This window comes from Symphalangus syndactylus, chromosome 21 (assembly GCF_028878055.3).
Source record: "Symphalangus syndactylus isolate Jambi chromosome 21, NHGRI_mSymSyn1-v2.1_pri, whole genome shotgun sequence".
NCBI lineage: Eukaryota > Metazoa > Chordata > Mammalia > Primates > Hylobatidae > Symphalangus > Symphalangus syndactylus.
Window position 1 is genome coordinate 81288340 of NC_072443.2, and position 25149 is coordinate 81313488.

At 40.6% G+C, this 25149-nt stretch overlaps 1 long non-coding RNA gene across 1 annotated transcript; it reads right to left on the minus strand.

Moving 5' to 3' along the window:
- Window positions 1-986: 986 nt before the first annotated feature.
- Window positions 987-24869, minus strand: LOC134735502 (uncharacterized). The gene is made up of 4 exons (XR_010118686.1): window positions 24785-24869; window positions 21388-21507; window positions 15297-15391; window positions 987-1108 (listed from the first exon to the last, which is right to left on the minus strand). It is a non-coding gene; the product is annotated as an uncharacterized lncRNA (long non-coding RNA).
- Window positions 24870-25149: the final 280 nt, after the last annotated feature.

Sequence of the window (25149 nt, forward strand, 5' to 3'; positions counted from 1 at the left end):
AGTGGGCAAGTCCAAGACCCTTTTTAGTGGTAGGTGGAAAGTAAGGCAGGGAAAAGTGATGTCCTTTGTTTTTATCTGTTATCACTGTCACAGGTTGGGTTCTCCTTGAAGCAGACATTGAGACAGAGTTTAACCTGTTACACATTTATTAAGGCAAGTGCTCGGAACAGACACCGTGGAAGGAAAGGGAAGAAAGAAGAACTGGGTAGAAGGAGAGGTTGGGCTGCATGTAGGTCCAATGGCTCAACAAAGCTGTCCTAAATTGGGCTGAAATTATACGGGCTTTATAGATTCTTCTGGATCAGCCATTGGTTGTAAGTCCCCAGGTAAGGGTGTGATCTTGGGGAAGGCAGCTCTCTGCAACTGAGGCAAGTCCTGAAGGGGCTGATGAGAGAAGGCTGTCTGCCAATAGGACTTCCAGCAGCTGCAGCAACAGCTGGAAGGGGATCCGGGTGGCTCACTGCAATCGCATATGGTCTAATATGTGTGCCTGGCACCTCACAGGCAATTAATAAATAATAACCACTAGCTGGCTCTGACTTCAGGCCTCTTTCCATAGCATTCCTATGATCTCTCCCCCTATAACCATAAGAGAACTTCACTGTCTGCATCCTGAAAGTGCAGAGAACTCAGACTGAAACCAGTGGACACAGACTGAATGAGCCTCAGGAAACCAAGACAATCAGATGAGACCCTGCTCTTTTAATATTCTAATGTTTTCTGGGCAGTGAGTTTTGCCCTTAATGGGCTATTTCCAGGAGCCCTAGATCATGCAGAGATATTGCTGCAGTGCCTGGGATCTGGCCCAGGGCAGGAAACACCTGAAGAAGGATGTGCTGCCTGGCACTCTGCTTCCTCACTCAGCTATTCTTCCTTAGTGTTCACAGCTAGTGCAGAGCTCTCGTACTGGCTGCATCTGACTTTGCCAGTGACAAGGCAACTCTCTACACTCTGAGCCAATAAACTGGGTTAGTGTTCATGTTGGAAGTAGGGCTTTCTATAAGGAAAGTCTCAGTCATCCCCCCAAATGCAGGCAAGGGCAAGTCTGCTACTCGTCAGTTGCAACACTGTGTGGGAGAAATCAGGTCAGATGAGCATCACAGGCAGCCTAGAAGAAAAAGAGAAATGATCAGAGCTGAGCCTCAGGGACACACAAAGGGAGAAAGAACAGCTTAATTTACTTTCCCTGGGAATGAAGAGTTTATGGGCTGATGATGCTTATAAGCTCATTAATTCTCTATTTTCTCTGCCTTTCTCAGGCATTGCTAGGAATATACGGATAGAATTGGAGCTATAGTCATTTCACATAGCCAACAGGCAGATTTGGGTACACCCATAGCAGTAACATTCATTCATTCATGCATCTAATATTTGTTATAGTGCCAGGTGCTGTTCTTGGCCAGGGGGTACAACAGTAAAGAAACAAGAGCCCCTATTCTCAGTTGCCAGACTACAGTATTATTGGTCATATGTCTGGCAATTGGAATTTGGACCCCAAGTTAAGAGCATTCACCTGAAGTCTGTAACCTTAACCACCATACCACACCATCTATCCCTGACTACCTTCCATCATACATCCCCTGTCCTCTCACCATTGTATTTATTTTTTATTGTTTATAACATTTAAAGCCTGAAGATTTAGTGGATGTAAAATTCAGTGTAGGAAGATAGGGGACTTTAAAATTTCCAAGAAATCAAAATGGCTTCATTGAATATTTGTTGGAATAATGGAATTATAGACCTTTAGCATTGAAAGAGACCTGACATGCCATGTGCTTGTCTTTCTTCCCTCCTTCCACCCTATTTCATGCTTCATTTCTTGAATGAATGCTCTTTCCAAGGGTCTTCCAGCTTCTGCTTACACAACCTTGGTCATCAGAAACCAAATCAAATTTGGGGCGGATCTGTATGATAGAATTGTATTATTCGCACTCAGCTAAAATTGATGTGCTCTAGCATGTCCTACCTTCATGGTCTGGCTCCTGCTTCATTTTAAACTCTTCTGTAAATATTCCTAATGCTACTTAAGCTACCTAATGCTTCATTCCAGGTCCTGGAATGTGCCCAGTTTGTTTCCACCTTTCCTGTTCCCTCTGCTTGGAATGCTTATCTCTTTTCATCTGGCTAACGACAGAAACCATCCTTCAGGTCTCAGTTTAAATGTGATTTCCAAAGGAAAGCCTTTAATGAACCCCCAAATCATAGTAAACTACTGATTATCCTGATTGCCTACTTTTCTTTTAGAATTTGTTGGGTGTCTGGATGGGTAGATAGGTAGGTGGATGGCATGGGTAAAACAATTTCTATTCATTGCTTTTGATTCCACTCTTCAGGATTTACCAAACAGGCTTAGTTCCACTTTTCATGAGATCCCATTCATTACCTACATAATGAATTTAGAACTCTCTTGTAATCCACACAACTTCAGTTCCTTTTGTGTTCCTTGAGCATGGCCTCTGTATTGTCCAAAAGGCATCTCCTATAGTTGTATTTGATTCAAGTTGATTCTGAATGGAATAGAAATTAATGCATAGAAGGAAGAGAACCCCTGATAGAGGCCAGCTGTGAATGAAAGCAGCAGTGAATGAAAACAAAGACAGGAAATCAATACAGTAATACTGCCAGAAGCAGCTAAATATAGAAGAGACCCACATTTATGTTATTTGTACCATTCTTGCAAATACCTATGGACATGTTACCAGCCAGCCCATTCCCCAGGAGGGCCAAAGTTCATCCTGATATGGGGGTGAATCTATATGTAAGGCCAACTTACTCTCAAAAAAAGTGGCTTAGAGCCATTTTCATCTTCTTTACTATTAGTATGTGTAAAACTGTTGAAATCCTAATGCCGTGCCCTACCTTTCTTCGGTCTCAAACCTTGCTTGGATGAGTCATTTTATCTCTCTGAGACTCAGCTTCTTGTCTGTTAAAAAGAGCATGATAGCACCTGCCTTACTTGACCCTCAGAATCAAATTATATGTAGCAAAAGTGCTTTGTAAGCTGTGAAGCACTATACAAATATAAGGTGTGTTTAGAGAGATGACTTTACTTAGGGAATAAGATGGAGTGTGTTTTAAATGAACCATGAAATATATCTCTGGGATGAGTGTATTGTAAACTGCAAGCAGGTCACATTTTACCAGTGGGATATTAAGAGATATCTCAAGGGATATTGAGATTCATTTTCTTGTCATGAAAAAGAAGTCTATGGTTCATTTTCAGGAGGCAGCCCATCTGTGGTAAGATCAGCAACAAATACCTGTGGATGGTGAATTCTGTTTTATGGAGGCAGGCATTTATACTGGAAGTATGGCTTTTCCCAATGCATACAGAATCAGATTTGGGCAGAGGAATGCTTTTAAAGGTTATACTTTGTACATGTTGACATGAAAACTCTCTTTTCTATAGTTCAAGAGGAAACAAAGGTGAAAAATGATCTTTGGGCAACATATCTTAGTGTTTCAAAACAAACAAGCTTTGAAATCAAGTAAACATGGGTTTGAATCCTAGATTTGTGGCATATAAGTGGAAAGATCTTGAGCATGTTCTCAATTGTTTAAGGCTAATTTTTCTTACCCAAAAAGGATCTCTCTCTCTATCACTCTATTAGTATTTGTAAAAGTGTAGTATTTGTAAGTACAAACATTACAACTTGTTACAAATATTTAAGAAGGACACAAAGTACTATGATAGAGAGTAATGGGATTGGGAACTATTTTAAGTAGGGTTGTCAGGGAAAGCCTCATTAAAGTGGGGGGTATGTAAATAGCTGAATGCCTATCAAACATATAACATAGTACCTGGCATATAGGATAAGCTCAATAAATCACAGTGGTTTTAGTGTGTTTGAGACATAGAGTTAAGAAAATTTAACCAGCAGTCACAAATATTGAAATATTAAGTGATATTCAAATAATTGAAATTTTAAAAATTAACAAAAATACCACAATGGGAAGCATTTTAAATCTGTAATATGAACTCATAAGTATTGTTTATTAAAGCTGCCCTCAAAGACACTCTGAAAAGGATGCCTTATTAGATTTTAACCCTAGAGCAACCCTAGCTGTTGCGCTTGAAGCCACTGAACTCTACTGAAGAATGTTATTAGAAATATTTGATGTCCTCTCCTTCTCTCTGGGCCGTCTACCCAACACCAGATCTCAGGATTGAGCCTGCTAACTGGTCTCCACTTATCCTCTTCTTTTCCTCCCATTCCATTCCGTACACAGTAGCCAAAGTGATACGATTAAAGCATAGGTTAGCTTATGTCACCTCCACCCTCACCAGTGTCACCATATTGCTTATGATCCTGCCATGCCTTTTCCTTTCATTTAAAATAGAATTCAGGCTCCTTGCCATGGCCCACAGGATCTCTATGACCTTTCCACCTCTCCAAAACTATTCTATACTTGAGTTCCTCTCACTCCGTGTGCTCCAGCACACCAGGTACTTAGAAAAAACTGAAGATGCCTAGAAAAATTTTAGAAAAAAACTGAGGACTTCCCTCCAGCTGGGATACTCCTTTTTCTCCTTCCTATCCTACCTCAATCCCCAAAATTCAGCTATTTAAATACCCCCCACTTTAATGAGGCTTTCCCTGACAATCCTACCTAAAATAGTTCCCAATCCCATTACTCTCTATCATAGTACTTTGTGTCCTTCTTAAATATTTGTAACAAGTTGTAATGATCGTATTTATTTATACATTCACTGGCTTTTGATCTATCACACCTCACTAAGATTCAAGCTCCATGAGAACAAGAACCAGGTCTTGTATCCTGAAAACTGGGCATTGCATAGTGCTTGGCACATAGAAAGGCACTTAAGGAAAATCGTTGTATAACTAACAAAATGAATAAATGCAAATTTCACCTGTTTTCCTAAATGGTAGCTCCCTAAAGACAACAGGCTGACAGACTGATGACAGCCTTGGTGGTGTTTATTCACTCAGTGTTTATTCACTTGAGAGAAAACACTTTTGCATCACAGCCAAGCTTTCCCAGTGAATTTTAAAAGGAAGGAGAACACTGTGCATGTGGCCCGCGAATTGTTACTGAAAATTCTCAAAGTTAACCCTGGTGGCTGTCAGATTAATTCCCTCTCTCCCCAGCTGAGTCATGAATTCAGAGGAAGGGATGGATCCAGGTTTGAGGTATAAACCTAATATATGATTGGGGGTGTGGTGACCATGGAGGTGTGCCACTCAGATCTCTTCTTGAGAGAAACTGGCATGGGATCCAGGGTGTATTAATAGCCTCCAGCTGCAGCACCTTTGCACCCTACCCACCCGCATCCCCAGTGACATCCACTGAGCAGTGATGCTTCCTCTGGTTATTTCAGCCACTGACTGAGCAGAAGAAAGGTTTCAAAGTTCAATCATTTGGTTTTCTTTCTTTTCTTCTTTTTTTTTTTTTTTTTTTTTTTGAGAAAGGGTATCACTCTGTCAACCAGACTGGAGTTTAGTAGCATGATCTTAGCTCACTGTGGCCTCGACATCCCTGGGCTCAAGCTATCCTCCCACCTCAGCCTCCAGAGTAGCTGGGACCACAGGTGCATGCCATCATGCCTGGCTAATTTTTTAGAATTTTTTGTAGAAACAAAGTTTTACCATATTGTCCAGGCTGGTCTTGAACTCCTGGGCTCAAGCAATCCTTCTGCCTTGGCCTCCCAAAATGCTGGGATTACAGGTGTGAGCCATAACATATTGCTTATCACTTGTCCTTGATACAGCACTCCTACGGGGACTACCCTTGTTCATGCACTCCCCTTTGGCCAGGCCAAGACATTCTAAAAACTTCTCTGGAGTCTGAGGCTCTTCCTACCCAACACTGACTCCCATTCCTTCTTTCTCTCCTTTCACAGAAGCCAGACTGGCACCATAATCTAAATGCTCTCCCCACCTACTCCTGCTGTCTCTCTCCTTCATCCTCCCTTCAATGAATGTTATATATCTAATTTCATCTTGGTGTCTACTTCTCAGAAAACCCAAACTGACACAAGGAGCCTGGTTTGAGAAAAATAAATCACAATTCTGGCTACAAATTTAAATATTGGTCCTTGTACATAACCCATGCAATATGAAGATCCCTGAGGCTGAAGCTTCATTAGTATCACAGTAAATCCACATGTAGCAGAAGCTCTACATCCATGGATTCCCACACTTGGATGCACATGGGGAGATTTACAAAGTACTGATGATTGCTTCCATCTGAGTATGGAGTGTGACTTGAGCATCAGGATTTTCAAAAGCTCCCCGGATGATTCTGATATTAGCCAGGATTCAGAACCATAGCTCTTCATGGATGGCTGGAGAGGCAGCTGACCTTCAGAGAATTTCTGATTCCTGGACTTCACTTGTTTTGAAGATATTACAAGTTCTGCTTCAGTGTTTCTGCCAGCAACCAGCTACGTGATGCCCATCAAGTACTATCTCCAAGGTTTTCTATCCAGGTCTGGAAAATAGTGTTTTCATGAGCTGTTTGAAACTCTTTGAGATTGCTTTCAGGTTATTTTTTTATTATTATTATACTTTAGGTTTTAGGGTACATGTGCACAATGTGCAGGTTTGTTACATATGTATCCATGTGCCATGTTGGTGTGCTGCACCCATTAACTCGTCATTTAGCATTAGGTATATCTCCTACTGCTATCCCTCCCCCCTCCCCCCACCCCACAACAGTCACCCGAGTGTGATATTCCCCTTCCTGTGTCCATGTGTTCTCATTGTTCAGTTCCCACCTATGAGTGAGAACATGTGGTGTTTGGTTTTTTGTCCTTGAGATAGTTTACTGAGAATGATGATTTCTAGTATCATCCATGTCCCTACAAAGGACATGAACTCATCATTTTTTATGGCTGCGTAGTATTCCATGGTGTATATGTGCCACACTTTCTTAATCCAGTCTATCGTTGTTGGACATTTGGGTTGGTTCCAAGTCTTTGCTATTGTGAATAGTGCCACAATAAACATACGTGTGCATGTGTCTTTATAGGAGCATTATTTGTAGTCCTTTGGGTATATACCCAGTCATGGGATGGCTAGGTCAAATGGTATTTCTAGTTCTAGATCCCTGAGGAATCGCCACACTGACTTCCACAATGGTTGAACTAGTTTACAGTCCCACCAACAGTGTAAAAGTGTTCCTATTTCTCCACATCCTCTCCAGCACCTGTTGTTTCCTGACTTTTTAATGATGGCCATTCTAACTGGTGTGAGATGGTATCTCATTGTGGTTTTGATTTGCATTTCTCTGACGGCCAGTGATGATGAGCATTTCTTCATGTGTTTTTTGTCTGCATAAATGTCTTCTTTTGAGAAGTGTCTGTTCATGTCCTTTGCCCACTTTTTAATGGGGTTGTTTGTTTTTTTTCTTGTAAATTTGTTTGAGTTCATTGTAGATTCTGGATATTAGCCCTTTGTCAGATGAGTAAGTTGCAAAAATTTTCTCCCATTCTGTAGGTTGCCTGTTCACTCTGATGGTAGTTTCTCTTGCTGTGCAGAAGCTCTTTAGTTTCATTAGATCCCATTTGTCAATTTTGCCTTTTGTTGCCATTGCTTTTGGTGTTTTAGACATGAAGTCCTTGCCCATGCCTATGTCCTGAATGGTATTGCCTAGGTTTTCTTCTAGGGTTTTTATGGTTTTAGGTCTAACATGTAAGTCTTTAATCCATCTTGAATTAATTTTTGTATAAGACGTAAGGAAGGGATCCAGTTTCAGCTTTCTACATATGGCTAGCCAGGTTTCCCAGCACCATTTATTAAATAGGGAATCCTTTCCCCATTGCTTGTTTTTGCCAGGTTTGTCAAAGATCAGATAGTTGTAGATATGTGGCATTATTTCTGAGGGCTCTGTTCTGTTCCATTGATCTATGTCTCTGTTGTGGTACCAGTACCATGCTGTTTTGGTTACTGTAGCCTTATAGTATAGTTTGAAGTCAGGTAGCATGATGCCTCCAGCTTTGTTCTTTTGGCTTAGGATTGACTTGGTGATGCGGGCTCTTTTTTGGTTCCATATGAACTTTAAAGTAGATTTTTGCAATTCTGTGAAGAAAGTCATTGGTAGCTTGATGGGGATGGCATTGAATCTATAAATTGCCTTGGGCAGTATGGCCATTTTCACGATATTGATTCTTCCAACCCATGAGCATGGAATGTTCTTCCATTTGTTTGTATCCTCTTTTATTTCATTGAGCAGTGGTTTGTGGTTCTCCTTGAAGAGGTCCTTCACATCCCTTGTAAGTTGGATTCCTAAGTATTTTATTCTCTTTGAAGCAATTGTGAATGTGAGTTCACTCATGATTTGGCTATTTGTCTGTTATTGGTGTACAAGAATGCTTGTGATTTTTGTACATTGATTTTGTATCCTGAGACTTTGCTGAAGTTGCTAATCAGCTTAAGGAGATTTGGGGCTGAGACAATGGGGTTTTCTAGATATACAATCATGTCATCTGCAAACAGGGACAATTTGACTTCCTCTTTTCCTAATTGAATACCCTTCATTTCCTTCTCCTGCCTGATTGCCCTGGCTAGAACTTCCAGCACTATGTTGAATAGGAGTGGTGAGAGAGGGCATCCCTGTCTTTTGCCAGTTTTCAAAGGGAATGCTTCCAGTTTTTGCCCATTCAATATGATATTGGCTGTGGGTTTGTCATAGATAGCTCTTATTATTTTGAGATACGTCCCATCAATACCTAATTTATTGAGAGTTTTTAGCATGAAGCATTGTTGAATTTTGTCAAAGGCCTTTTCTGCATCTATTGAGATAATCATGTCGTTTTTGTCTTTGGTTCTGTGTATATGCTGGATTACATTTATTGATTTGCATATGTTGAACCAGCCTTGCATCCCAGGGATGAAGCCCACTTGATCATGGTGGATAAGGTTTTTGATGTGCTGCTGGATTTGTTTTGCCAGTATTTTATTGAGGATTTTTGCATCAATGTTCATCAAGGATATTAACAATGGTTACCCGATGTGGACCTTGCCAGACACAGAAGTCTTTACAAGTATGGTGTGGAAGTAAGGATCTTTAGTAGAGATTTATAAAAGACCCTGATCACTTAAATCATTGAGACTATAGCCTCTTAGAAGGCAGGGACCATCTTACCTTGTCTGTGTGTTTGGTGCTATGATTAGTAATAGGCAATGACTTACATTATAAGAAGGCAATTCATTTTTGCCAAAATGAGCTAGAGTGGTATTTCTCAATTCTCATGGATATTTCAACTGCGTCACAATCTCTTGGAGGTGCTGGTGAAAAGTGCAGTTGTCTTAGCCCCAAGTAAGCCCAGTAAAGATGAGGTAAGGTGAAGGATAGGTAAAGTGTCTGTATTTTTAATAATTATTCCAGACAATTCTTATGCAAACCAAGGTGCCTCCTCATCTCTGGTGTGCTACACAGAGCACAGTTTGTCTCTGAGCACAGTTTGGAGCTACAATTTGTCCCCAGTTAAAATGACAATGCTCCATATCCCTGTGAATACTTTCTTTCATCATAAACCTGTCTTAGCACTGAATTCAGCCCACTTGAAACTACCACATGATTGCAAATTATTTGATCAAGAATAGATTTTGCAGGTCAAAATGAAAATAATTTTAAATGGGCTTTAAGAATGCAGTAGATGTAAAAGCAGACACTCAGCAAACATATTTTGCTATTAAAGAAGAGAATTTTAAAGTTCTCCATTATTCTGCAACACAAATCCAGACAGAAGCAGGAAAGGAGGAATACTCCTTACTGTTTCCTAGCACTACACACTCAAGTTGACATAGTGAGTTAATTCCTGCCTTCCTCAGTTCTTATGTGGATCTTGAAATAGCTTTCTAACTGGTCTTCTGCCTTAATGCTTCCTCACATCCTATGCCTAATATGACCATCCCACTATATTGGGGGATCATTCTGCAATACCATATCATTCCCTGCTTAATAGCCTACAATGCCCCATTGCTTAAAGGCTTGTTACTCAAAGTGTGGTGATCTATGGACCAGTAGCATTGGCACTATTACAGATCTTGTTAGAAATGCAAAATGCTAGTTCTATCCTGGACATACTGAAACAGAATCTGTATGTTAGCAAGTTCCCAAAATGCTTCATATATTATGTTGACTGAAGAATCACCAGATTCATAAATTTGGAAAGGAGAGCTTTATTTATCCTAAAGGGTTGCAGCGTGCAGGCTGGTCATCCCACAGGCTGGGAAGTGTACTATTGAACTCTTGAGCAAAAGCCAAGAGCAAGCATTTCTAGGAAGGGAAAAATAAAATAGGAATTTATGCCAAATGGGGTGGCCAGGTATACATATTTAGTAAGCTATAGGAGTCATATTTATGAAAGGAGAAGCATGCATATGTGCAGTTGAGCTTCATGCCTCTTCGTGGGTGGTGTGTTCAAAAATGACAACATTAGCATGATCCGAGGGTGGAGTTCTTGACCCTCTGACATCAAAAGGTAAAGCAGAGGACATGAAAACCGTCACTGCACATCCTTCAATAGTTGGCCAAAACTGGCCCAGAGATGGAGGTCAGTCTTTAGGAAGGGATGCATTGTGAAGTGGTGAGCTGTCACCTGGAAACCGTAAAGAGGGAGGGAGAAACTGGTCACAGCCTCAGATGATTGGCTTAAGGTGACAAAGGAAGAAGTCAGTCATCCGTTTCTTGTTTTCTAGAGCTGGTTTCTGTGTACTCCTTAGGTAAGAATTCTGGTTAAAGCTTAATAAGGAGGAGTGATATGGTTTGTTTCTGTATCCCCACCCAAATTTTATCTTGTAGCTCCCATAATTCCCCTGTATTGTGGGAGGGATTGAATCATGGGGGCAGGTCTTTCCCATGCTGTTCTCACAGTAGTGAATAAGCCTCAAGCAATCTGATGGTTTTAAAAATGGGAGTTTCCCTGCAGCAGTTCTCTTCTCTCTTTGCCTGCCACCTTTCTTGTAACACATGACTTGCTCCTCCTTGCCTTCCGCCATGATTGTGAGGCCTTCCTAGCCATGTGGAACTGTAAGTCCATTAAACCTGTTTTTCTTACCAGTTTTGGGTATGTCTTTATCAGCAGTGTGAAAACAGACTAATACAAGGGGCATATTAAGGTGTGCCCTACCTCCTATCCAGTCATTACCGGGAACTCAATTTTTAAGGTCCCCTTGACCAAAAGGGGGTTTGTTCAGTCAGATGTGGAGCTTAGGATTTTGTTTATATTACTCAGTTATCACAATGTGAAAAGCTGTAGTTTACTGCATAATGTACAAGCTCTTTAGCCTGGTATGCAAAGCTTCTTGTGATTTTGCCCCTGCTCTTCTATTTCTCTCTTTCCACCTTTGCAACTGCAAACCATCCACAGTTCTGCAAACATACTATGCTATTCCACTTATACTAATTTTTTTTTTTTTTTTTTTTTGAGATGGAGTCTCACTCTGTCACCGAGGTTGGAGTGCAATGGCATGATCTCGGCTCACTGCAACCTCTGCCTCAGCCTCCCAAGTAGCTGGGACTACAGGCATGCACCACTACACCTGGCTAATTTCTTTGTATTTTTAGTAGAGATGGGGTTTCATTCACTATGTTGGCCAGACTCATCTTGAACTTCTGACCTCAGGTGCTCCACCTGGCTCAGCCTCCCACATTTACTCACACATTTATACATGCTGTTCCTACTACCTGGAATTTGCTTAGGCATTGCTTCTCTGTGAAGCCTCCCCTGATACTTCCTGAGGAAGTTATTGTATTTCTGTTCCCCTCTGAAATGCTTCTTTGTCATCTATATCACATTATGTCGTGATTGTTTTTTGTTGGTCTGCTTTCCTAGACTGTGACCATGTGGAGAGTAGGGCCTGTTTTTATTTTTAATCTTTGCATCCTATAACTAGTACAATCTCTAGAATAGAATTTATTAAGTAGAATAGGTACTCAGTATTTGATGAATTGAGGTAAGCACTCAGGAAATATATTGCTCAAAAACTCAATGACCATAAAAGTCAGGATTGCATATGGTTATATAATGCAATCAATGATGTGACTGGCACTCCCCAGTGTTACGCAGTGTACAACTGTACATGACAACTCTGGTAAAGATTGTTCAGTTTATGTAACACTTAAGTGTCAGTGATGACAAGTAACAAAAATCAACTCAGGCTAGCTTATGGCAAGAAGGGGAATTTATTATAAGAATAAAGGAATGACTTGTAACCGGAATTTATGAAAACAGACTAGAACCAGAAATCCAAACATTTTCATGACTTTCTCTTCATTTCTTATGGCTGTTTCCCTTTGGACATCAGTATTTGTCTTTCTAGATACAGACAGGCTTTCTTTGCTCCTTGACACATACACATTAATGGCTATCCCATTGCCCTCAAGTTTAGGTATTACTGGTTTAACCACTTGCAAGAACAAAAGTAAAACATCTGAGAATCCAAGGGATAACAATGAGGTTGGTTTGGCTTGGGTAGTCTTAACCTATTGACTAACCAGCCATAGCCCATAGGGCTATGCTGTTCAAACATGACTTCTAGGGGCCTATTTCTGTGGATATGAAGACAACAGTATCCCCCAAAAGACAGAGTTTATCAGCTGGTGACTGGAGCCATACCTCAGATAAATGGAGATCATTATACTTTAATTAGGAACCAGGCTGGCTTTGCCTACTTAATACTAACAGTACTAATGAGATAGATAGAGGCCATAGGTTCTATCCCTATGCTGGTCAGGAAAACTTGCTTGGTATTTTGCCAAATAGCAAAGAAACTGAGTTCTAAATAGTTATGTCAATAATTCTTTGGGTAAGACTTGCTTTCCATTACTTTCCTGGTCCAACTTCCATAAACTATATTCCATAAACTATAGTGAGGAAATGAAGAACAGACTCATACACGCAAAGAAAATAAGGACTAGCATCGCCTAATAGACTGTGACTTCATGGAGGGCAAAAAGTGCTTCTTTTTATTTTTGTCTTCTTTTCCCTCTCCAGAAACTAAAACATTTCATGGGCCATGTGAATGTTCTAGTGGATTGAATTAAAATGGACTGGACCATTTTTAATTCCAGGAACAGAAGCTGATTAGAACAGTGTCAGTGTCAGAAGTAATGTATAAACAAGATGTTGTGAGTTGTTGAAGATGCAACAATCATAAACTTTTAGTGGCTTCCAAATGAATGGAATCTTAATTTATGACGAAGGTAATGGTGTTACAGAGCGCTGTGTCTCTAAGGTAAATTATTTAACCCATCCAAACCTCATTTTCCATGTTGGTAAAAGGGAAATGATGATAACGTCTACCTTATAGAATACTTGCAGGGCTTAAGTCAGAAAATGTATATCAAACATTTGGCACACTGCTTAGCACATAGTGACCAGTCAGTAATTGTTAACTATTATTACTATTTATTTCAAACAAACACTGGCTAGCTAACTACGAGGGACTTTGCCAAGACTCTAGGCACCCACATGAGGGAGTTAATATTTCCGAGTTACATCATAATCCCAAAACATACACGATGGCATAGATGCCATAATAACTTCTTAGACCTAGCTAATTTGCCACTAGGGAGCTCAGAAAGATAATGGTTAATGAGAAAATATACAACCAATCTATATATGTGATTTCTAGAGCCTGTCCAATTCCCAGGGGACAAAAAGCTCAAAGTGTTTTGGGGAGATAAAAAAATTGCCGAGTAAAAGCTAATGGTAGAATAACCCATTTTCTACCTTCAGTATGGCCCAAGCATCCACCTGTCTTTCTAACCTCCTCTAAATAACCTTGACTAAAACGTTGCCACTGTTTGGGTCAATAGGAAATAAATGCCATTTTTGTTGTTGTGATTAGAAACTCAGGTATTGCAGAAATCTTGACCAAGCTATCTTGGCTTCTTTGTCAGCTTCTATCAGCCAGAAGGTCCTCAGTGCACTCTTCAGTCTTTTCAATTACATCTCCAAAAGAGATGTCCCAATTGCCAGTGGGGATGTCTAAAACCAGGAAGCTACAGTCTGAATGATTTTCTTCATAAAGAATGAGGAGGCAAAAGAGAAAATTCACTGAACTGAAAGAAATCCCAGTGACAACTGGCTGTCCAATATTCTATAAGCAAATTCTGTCAAAAGATCCAGAGTAAAATTGCTTGGGTCAATTTACCAACTAGTCCACAACATAAACTAGAGGGCTTCCAGCTGATTCACCCATCCATCTTCATTTGTTTGGGTGTGATTTGTCAGTTTCCTCCAAAAGACCATAAGCTCCACAGGACCAAAACCACAGGTGTGTCACTTTACTGTTGTAACCCCACTACCTAGTACAGTGTCTGGCATAGAGTCGGCACTCAAAAATGTAATGAATAAGCATGGATTCTTTTACGTTATGGGAACATAAGTCTCTGTTGCAGATTATGTGCCCCAAAAGCGGATGCTGAGTAAGATTTGAGGTGCAGACCCTACACAGCCTTGGCCAACCTGATGGGAAATCTTTAGAGCAAGCTTAGACTTTCAAAATGTCTTATTAAAGCAAACTAGTTGTCCTTTTATGTCTCCACTTTGCTCAATGCAATCCAATGGATACAGGCTTCTTCAGGAAAGGCATGACTTTAGGCAGGGAGGCTCTGCAGCTGATGGCAACCTTGAAGGAATTGACACCCAGAGGCTGTCTGCTGACCTTGTTCTCACAGGGCTGAGCAGCATGTCCTTCCTTGAAGGGGTTACAGGATGGTGCATTTTGTGGAATTATATTACTTTGCTCCCTGGCAGAGATGAGACAAAGGGTAAGACCTGGAGAAAAAGGTTCTCTGTTGGCCGAGCACAGTGATGAATATCTGAATGTGCAAAGAGACCTCAAACTGAGTTTAGAGGTGATCAAGAGAGAGATGAAGTGCCTTCATAATACAATAGGAGAGGTTCTTTTTTTTTTTGTAATTTGCTGGAGGACAGTGGTGAGAGCCAAGAAACTGAGCTAAAGACTTATGCCTGAAGCCTAAATTACCGCACATTATAAGATTTTTTAAGCCCTGAGAGACAAATATTTAATTTATCTGCTTGTAAACCTACAGCATCACTTCCCACCTCTAGTGCCTATTACTGTGTACCTTTAGTAAATATATGCTTCATATCTACATGTATCTATGTTGTCCATTGGAGTACATTTTTAAAGTCAAGCTCTACCCATATTAGCTTAAGCAAACACACAATGCACTTAGTGTTAAGAATGTGGAACAGAGACCTAACCAGAAATATGAAAAAAGGACTCAACAAACCTAGAGGAGCTTACAAGTCTATGGATGTAAGCAAATGAAATGGTCCAGGAACAGGGGCTTACCCCTGTAATCCTAACACTTTGGGAGGCCAAGGTGGGTGGATTGCCTGAGTTCAGGAGATTGAGACCAGACTGGGCAACATGGCAAAAACTTGTCTCTGCCAAAAAAAAAAGAAAAAAAATTAGCCAAGCATGGTGGCGAAGTGCCTGTAGTCCCAGCTACTTCTGGAGCTGAGATGGGAGGACTGCTTGGGCCCGAGAGGTCGAGGCTGTAGTGAGTTGTGTTCATGCCGCTGCACTCCAGTCTGGGTAGCAGAGTGAGACCCTGTCTCTGAAAAAAAAAAAAAAAAAAAAAAAAGAAGAAAGAAAGAAGGGAAAGAAAAGAAAGAGAATCATATTAAGTTAGCAAAACTAGGGCATACCCAACTAAACCTGGTAATTATCCAATCTGACCAGTCTATATTTTACTCTCCCTTCCAGTTTGTGAAGCCCAGGGGATATTAATCAATGTGATAGTTTCACTTGAACCAAATCAGCTAACCAAGATTCCTACCCAACAGTGATAGTAAGCACACATACCTTGTTTCTATCCTTTATTAATCAATTCTCAGCCTTTTGGCTAAGATCAAATGTCTGTCCTTTATTGGCTGCCCTTGTAAGGTTGCTCTCCATGCCCATTGCGCCCCTAAAAGTGATTTCATGGAAATCAGAAAATGAGAACAGATTGTCATGTGGGTTACACAGAACAGAGAAAGACACACATCAAAGTTAAACATGCATTGCGAATAGGAACTCTGAACACAAGCCCGTTAGAAACAATGCCCAGAAGTTCTGGGGATAATATGGAATGTGGGTTTTGAGATGACATTTATGTTACGATATCCTTCAAAGCAGGAAACCAGAGTCTAATCACTTAAGGAGCAATATTTCAAGGATAATCTCCTTGATTATGGACATTTGCTGCTAAGAGAAACTTTTTCAATCTTTTAATCTTAGTAATATATACCAATGCTTGAACATTTATAGGACCCATTAAATATTTATAATGCCGGGTCCAAAATCACAGGTCAAACCAGTTGAAATTCTAGAGTGGTGTTTGTTGACTATGAGTGATTTTTGCTCCCAGGGGACAACTGGCAATATCGAAGACACTTTTGGTTGCCACAACTAAGGGGCTGGGCTGATTGATATCTAGAAAGTAGAGGCCCAGGATGTGGTTGAAGCCTACCAGACACAGAACGACCCCAAATATCAACAGTGCTTAAGTGGAAAAACACCTCTCTAGAGTGAATTTATAGGGACATGTATATCTGACAAGTCCTGAGTCAGGTGAGCTTGATCCAGCAGCTCCAAGGAAGCCAGGAGGCCCTGAGTTCTGCCTGCCTTTTTGTCTACTTATTGTGGTATTGGCTTAGTCCTCAGGATCTTGCCTGTCACCTGCCAGCTCCAGACACTCCCCTTGTGGTACCAAAACAGCTGTGGAACTTCCATCTTCACACCACACTACTCAAGAGAAGAGAATTATTTTCTGCCAGCTCCCACACAAATCCTCAATTACTTTTGGTCATTTGTATAATAGGTTAAGGACCAACACTGTGGTCAGTGAATCAGCTACTCTCTCAATCCAGTGGTTCTCAACTTTAGCTTTCATCAGAATCACCGGGAGGGTTTGTTAAAATTTAGACTGCTAGGGTATACTTCAGTAGGTCTTGGATGTTTTTTTCTATGAAGGACCAGATGGTATAATTTTAGGCATTGCAGGCCAAATAAGGTCTGTTTTCCTTCTAGTCTTCTTCCTTCTTTTCTTCTCATTTGTGGCCCCCTCCTCTTCCTTCTCTTCCTCCTCCTCCTCATTCTTTAAGCAATCCTTTACAAATGTAAAAACACATTCTTAGAACATAGGCTGCACAAAAGCCACTGGCTGCATTTGTCCCTACACTGTATTTTCATAAACTCTGAGCTTCCCCGCGTTTAACTCACTACATTGTTTACAAGAAAAGTTTGCAGAATCCAAGTGAAAAAGGATAATTATGAGAGAACTCTAAATGGTAGCAGAGCTGAGGGAGAGTACCCAAAAGAGGACAAACTTGGAAGGGGGGCCACCTTCCCAAGGCTGGGATTCAGACCTGATTGGAGAAGGTTGCAACTCACTAGGTGGTAGAGAAATTTGCTGTTTTGCTTGGTCAGAGCTGGTCCACAGTTGCTGGACAAGGAGGAAGTAAACCTTGGGGCATAGATGTGATATGGCTGGTAACTGGACATGCAGGCTTGCAGAGAGTGTTGGATAGGTGTGGGAAGAAAGCTTGAATGGGCAGTGCCCCCATGAAAAGACCATGGACAGGTGAGACTAACTGGGGCTGCTGAGTCATAGAGGGACTCATGCTCTGGCTTCATGATAAGGGCAGAGCCCCACCACATGTCTTCCCCTCCACACCAATGACTGTCAGTGCAGCTCCTGGAACACACAAGAGAGCCCCTTTTTCTCCTCTGATGTGCCTCCAGTGCCTGCTACTAAGAAAGCTTAACATTATGCTTATAGTAAAGGAGAAATGCTTAAAGGAAGTCCACCATTATGAAGGGTAAATTTGGAGATGAAAAGCAAAAAAATAACTGGTACACATGTAATTTTGTACAATCCTTGTAATAACCCTATGAGGAAGGAATAAAAATTACTCACATTTTACAGCCCAGGAAGCTGAGATTCACACGGGCTATATTATCTTCCCTAAGTTCCATATATAGTGACTGGGAGAGCCAGAATTCAAACCCAAAGAGACCGATTCCAAAATATAGCAAGTACAATCTACACCCAGCCAACCAGATTAGCACTGGGCTCTATTATCCATGGCTCCTCTCCTTTCCTTATGTGTTTGATATAGGTCAAGAATAGTGAAATTTCAGGAAATAGTTAGAGACCAGAATTGAAGATCACATCATCATTCTTTTTCCCTCAAGAAAGTTAAATTGTTTCTTTCATCAAAAACGTTGAGATGCTTAACATAAAATGTGTAACCTCTTTGAAAAGCTTTATCCTACTAGAGTTTCAAGGGGAAATAATGAAAGAATGCATTATAAATTCTGGCCACAAACATCTATATTTTTATTCAATTTTGTCACTGTCAAAAATATTAAAAGTATTGGAGAACATTTGATGGATTTTCTGGAGATTTTAGCATCTCTGAGCTTTGGTCAAAAAACTAATTTATCATTATTACTTGGCCCTTGGACATTTGTATTCTGTTTTGCAAACCTCTCAAAATGATCATTTCCTTGCTTCCTAAGTACCCTTTCCTCATGAATCCTGTTTTATAAATACCAATAGAACCTGAAAGAGGCCCTTGGGAAATACCATTTACATGGGATAAAGTGATTGTCAAGGCCCCACAATTCCCGTGGCCACTTTTTTGTTGTGACATTTGTATTAAATAGACATTTGCAGAAAGTTCCTGTTTCTGAATTTGGTGGGATTGGGTTCTCTTATTTACTCCTACTTTAACAAAATCCATGTTTTAAATAAAAACTAAATATCTTAATATATATTAATAAATGTAATGTATGCACATTGCAGAAAATTTAGACAATACAGAAAAGCCTAAAAAGTAAATCCAGCCACATTTCCACCACCCAGAGGCAGTCATGGTTTGGAATGCTTCCTTTCAGGCTGGTTCTTTCTACATGTCAAAGTATAGCACATTTGCAATAGGTTTGTCAATACAATTCATATACTGCTTTTTTACAAATGACTCATTTATTAAATGCCTCTGAATCTTTTATACTGGCTGTAACAACAGACACAGAAAAGTGCTCCGCTCATAAGCATACAAGCTCATGAATTTCCACCAACTAAACACGCCCATGCAACCAGCCTCCAGATCAGAAACAGAACATCACCAACTCCTGGGGGTAAACCTCCACAACCCCCACCCCTGTGCCCCGCAGTCACTATCCTGCCCCAACAGTAACCACGGTCTGGTCTTAACGTCCATCCCCATAGATCTTGATTGTTTAAAACTTTGTATAAATGGAGGCATGAAGCATGCTTCGTTTTTCTCATGCAACACTTGGCATGTGAGATTCATCGCTATGTGTAGTAGCAGTTTCTTCATTTTCCTTGCTGACTACAAAATTTTTTGAAACTATATGGGATTAGAAGAGTGAAGTTCATATATACCCTAGTTCAGGAAACTAATCTCTGCCATCTCCTAGTGAGGAAATGTTATTCAGAATTACTTCTCTGATGAGAATTGCAGTGATTTTTTTGGCAGGGGGACGGAGTCTCGCTCTATCGCCCAGGCTGGAGTGCAGTGGCGCTATCTCGGCTCACTGCAAGCTCCGCCTCCCGGGTTCACGCCATTCTCCTGCCTCAGCCTCCTGAGTAGCTGAGACTACAGGTGCCCGCCACCATGCCCGGCTAATTTTTTGTATATTTAGTAGAGACGGGGTTTCACGTGTTAGCCAGGATGGTCTGGATCTCCTGACCTTGTGATCCGCCCGTCTCGGCCTCCCAAAGTGCTGGGATTACAGGCGTGAGCCACAGCGCCCGGCCAAATTGCAGTGATTTTTAAAAATCTCAGTGGAGGGTTAAGGGGAAAGTTACGTAAGTGGCTTCTATAATAGCCTCCAAAATTATGTATGTATCCAGGACTACTGCGAGTCCCTCTAACTGCAAGTGTCCCAAGTCAGAAAGCGTTTTCTTTCTTAGGAAGATGCGTTAAAAACAGAATGAGCAAAATATTGGGATTAGACAAAGCAAATAAATGAGCTCACAGGAACTTTTTAAATTCTGATTATTTATGGAGTATAGCTACAATTCAAAGGGATTTCTTCATTCATGAGAACGTTAACTTCTTGATTGTTTAGAGCAGTACTACTCAAAGTAGCAAGGACCAAGTAGCTTTGGACCTTGGACTAACAGCATCAGCTTCACAAAAGAGCTTGTTAGAAACGCACATTCTCAGCCTCATTCCTGGGCCTACAGAATCAATATTTCTGAATATAGGGCCCAGATATCTTGGTTTCAATGAGTCCTGCAAGTGATTCTGATGCTGACGGAAATTTGAGAGACCTTGTTTAGGAGCAAGAGACGGTAGTGGTAAAAAGCTTGCAGGGGAAGGTGAGGGAGCTGAGAGCAGTGGCTCACACCTGTAATCCCAGTGCTTTGGGAGGCCTAGGCAGGAGGATCACTTGAGGCCAAGAGTTCAAGACCAGCTTGGGCAACAGAGCAAGACCCCATCTCTACAAAAAATAAAATATTGAAACAAAAATTTAGCTTGTGGTGACAAACGCTTGTAGCCCTAGCTACTCAGGAGGTTGAGGTTGGAGGATCATTTGCACATAGGAGTTTGAGATTGCAGGGAGCTATGATTGTACCACTGCACTCCAGCCTGAGCCACAGAGTGAGACCCTGTCTCTAAAAGAAATAAAAATCAGTGTATGATCCCGGGCAAATTACTTAACTGTTTGAGACTCTGCTTTGTAACATAGAAAATTAGATTGTAATAGCAACCTCATAGGATTTCTATAAACTTTAGACAAAGACAATGCCCATGAAGTACTCACCACAATGCTAACTAAGGAATTCTTTTTTCTTGGGGGTCCGTATTTGGCCTTTAGGATTTCCATGAAATTCCTGATTAAACCATAGGTAGATAAAATGGGCCCAACTGGGCTTATCAGAGACTCTTTCCTAGGAGCTTGAAGAAAAAGATGTGAGAGTTTTAGTCTTCACTCCCCGCTTGACATGTGAATGTCAAGGGCATGTGAATAAGGAAGCCAGGGGCAGCTGTCTTCTACCATATGGGCAGAGATGGAGATTCAGCAGGAGTGTCGAAAAAAGAGAAGAATGAAGCGGAGGTGCAAAAATAAATGAAAATGAGAGACCATATGGACTCAGATAGAGGAAAGACAGAGAATAGATACTCAATTTTTCAACCCAGACCCTTCAGAAGTCAGACTATAATTAACACCCCATAAAATGCTCCTGTATCCTTATAGTATAGCCCCTTAATATTTCAGCTCATTTGAGGAGACACATGATAATTGTAACAAAAAACCAACCTTGACTAAGACAAAGTACAGCTTCAACATTGTCCCAGCAAACGTCCCATTGCTACCACTATCAAAACCAAGACCCTGGCAGCCAGGAAGATCTTACCCCATGCAGTGTTTCTGATGCTTTTATCTTCCTGCATCCACATCTTTAAAATAAAGCATCTTTGGCCAGCTGCAGCAATACTCACAGCAGGGAGAATATTTACATGTTCAACATAACCACCTGGAAGAATGAAAATGAAGATAAAATTGTCTTATAGCTCATGGAGAAAAAGCTCATAATTTCCCTCTTTATGATAATGAGAGACATTTACTCCCTGGAGTCTATAACACAAAGTGGCAGAAAAGTCCCATCATTAGGCTATCTTTCGATGAATTCATTTTGGTAGTATCAGGAAAAAAAATTCTTAAAGTTGCAGATCACATATAAAAGTAACAAGTATTCTTCATGAATCTATCTCCTATGTCTCCTTCATGCCCTCCCTACTCTGATTGGCAGCTGGGGGAACAGAACACTTGAGCTCCTGGTTGGGCTTTGCAGAAGCTGGTTTTTAGCCAAACTTACAGGTAGATATTGATTACAACTATTTATCATGCATTGAAGGGATAATGGAGAGCACTCCCTCTCCACACCCCACCACGGGTGGGTTCCTTGAGAACAAGGCTTAAGGCTCTATCCTTAGAATTCAGAAGAGTGTCTGGGTTATTCAAGAAGACCTGCTGACATCCAATGTTACCTCCTATCTCCTTGCAGTGGTGGAAATAAAATATGAGTATTAAACTCTATAGGCACCACCAAAGAAGTTAAATTATACACATAAAAAGAATCTACATGATATTTGCAGAATCTCTCTAATAATGTTCTCTGTGTTTATGCTTATTTGCTGTTTAATGTTTATATTCAGAGAGGAAATCACCCAAGTGCCTCAAATGAGATCCAAGAGTTATGACTGAATACCAACACTGCCTCACATTTCTGTTTCTGAGAAAGTCATTAAAAAGAGGGTGGGTGGGCCATTAACCCTCTGTGCCCACCAGTTTATCCAAGTTAGTCATAACTTGGGGAAGTAGTAGTGAGGAGAGAGGGCTTCTAAGAGTGCTCAGGCATTCAAAACAACCAGTTCATCAGAGGGCAGAGGGCAGAGGTAGTGGCCATAGTATATCAATAATGATTTGCATTGTCTAGAAGCCAGGATAGATATGCAATTTAAATAATTTTTTTGAAGTTTAGTGTCTATCTTGTCTGTTTCTATGTGTCTCAAAATTGTGTTTAAAAGGATGAAAGTAAGGCTCATCTGTAAAGTGAAATTTAGTTTTATTAAGTTTTAAGGCATTTATCTTCACATTCACTTGTCATACTATTTCAATAAAAAGTGTGTAGTTGAACATCTTCATTAATAATATAAATTAACAAATTGAGATCAAGGAAGGTAAAGCAGGCTTGTCCAAACTAGCAAATGGCAGACCCAAACCCAGTCCTCTTCATCCTCAAGCTAATATGCTTTCTCCCTGGGTCAAAGTTTTGCTTCAGAATAACCCTGGGTTTGTCCAAGATATGAGTAATACAGTTTTAAAAATCCTGCAAAAAGGATTTTTTTAAGGGATTGAAATGCTCAGCAAGGGCTATTATACACCAGGTACTTTCTTCATTGTATCTGAATCATTCTCTAGATATAGGTTAAGCCCTGGAACAGCAAGTTTCCTTACTTCCAACACAGAAACAGGGCCATGCATCAGGAAGAAAAGCTGGAGGTAGCCCCAAGGGCCTTGATCATTACTCATCAGTCTGAAGCTACATTCATTAAAGGAGTCATTTTATATCAAGTGGGTACCTAAACTTTTTAGAAAGTTAAATTTTTGCCCTTGGGAAAGGGTTTGTTCTGTTTTAAACAGGCAGTGTATACTCTTTTCATACGTGTTTTTGTTTGTCTTTCTGGTTTCTCGGCATCCTTTGAGAATTTGACCCTGACTCTGATCCTGTGTGTTCTGGAGGGATGTCAATCATGGAGTCCACAGTCCCTGACCACAGCTTAGGTGGGGGACTGAAGATTTGACTTGATGACAATCAGAATCTCCCTCCAGAATTTTGAATGTTGGGGAGTCACATATATGAGGTGGTTGAGGATGGAAGACCTGATGGCAGAATCATGGAGAGACTACTTGTGAGTTCCTGCCATCAAGACCCCTCAGGATGCTTACCCATGTCTTTTCCAAAACCTAAACCTTCAGCTCTCCCTTCAATTCCACAAATTGTTTAATATCTTCTTACTTGTCTGTCGATTTATCTGCCTATGGCTTAAGTTACTGCAATGGATAGTTGTTCTTGCAATCAAAGAACTCTAGCGTTGCTCAGTTACTGAGTAGGGATGTCATCCTGAGCATGTTCCTTCCCCTCTTTGAATATCAATATTCTTTTTATTATTATTATACTTTAGGTTTTAGGGTACATGTGCACAATGTGCAGGTTTGTTACCTATGTATCCATGTGCCATGTTAGTGTGCTGTACCCATTAACTTGTCATTTAGCATTAGGTATATCTCCTAATGCTATCCCTCCCCCCTCCCCCCACCCCACAACACAACACAAAACATCACACTCCCCGGAGTGTGATGTTCCCCTTCCTGTGTCCATGTGTTCTCATTTGAACATCAATATTCTTATCTGCATAATGGGCATGATAAATTAGGTTGGATGTCTGTGTACATGAATAGATGCGAGAGTATAAAGGAGATGATCAACAAATTTTCTTAAAAGAATCAGTATGTTAAGCTTTGTGCTAAGCCCAGGGAACCACAAAGATAAGTGAGACAGTGTGTTAAGATTCCACTCTGTTGTTCTGGGCATCTAACTTTTTATATAATTAGGATAGCAGCCAGTAATTGAAAACTTTCTCTATTGAAATAAGAAATTTTACTCTACAGTTGGACAGAAATGGTGGGAGACCACAAAAGGGCTCATAAAGGGAGATGTCTTGAGTGTATTTGCTGCAAGCAAGCCCCTTGGTACATATGAGCACCCTCTGACATCCCTGATGAAAGGATGAGCACATTGCTTGCTGGCTTGCTGACTCTATAGCCAGTGATTCTTTTTCCCCAGAACAGCTCCTAGCACACATCTCAAAGCCTTGAGCCTTGACTGATCAATGCTTGGATAAGCCAGGGCAGTCACTGGTGGTTTGGCACAGTTTTATTCTTGGCACTGACACCAATGATACCTTGCAGATTTCAAAGCTCTTACACACAGCTAGATACTTAGCCTGAATTCAGAAAACAAAGTAAGAAATGCTACCTCATCACCTCTTCCATTCTTCTATGCAGACTCCAGATAATAACCACTGTGAGTGTACAGTTGAAAATGTGGTTTATGGCCCAGAATCACCTCACCTGACATCCAGTTCTTTATGCACTGTCAGCCTTAAGAGGGGGAATATGTAAGACTGAGCTTTTCTTCTGGATTAAAAAGAAAAATTAAGCTATACTGAGCATCATATTTTACATACCTTATCTTCTTTAACTCACAAGAACCCAGTAATGTCAGCATTGTTACTGCAGTGTTTCAGTTGGGGAAACTGAGGCCTAGGATCTACAAAGAGGCAATACAAAGATTCAAATCCAGATTCCCTGATTCCAGCCTCTTGGCTTATCTTAACCACTATACACTCTGCCTCTTGCCTCTCTTCTTAGTAATGGGAAAGGGATAAGGAAATAGCTAAATAATCAGATACAATATTAATAACTGTGCTTTTGTGCTCTGTTTGGCATCATTATGTAGGATCTGTAACTCATGACCCTGAAAACATTCTTACCTGAGTATAGGTATAGCAATAATGTCCACCTTAGCCTTCTATTTTCTATACCTTCCAAT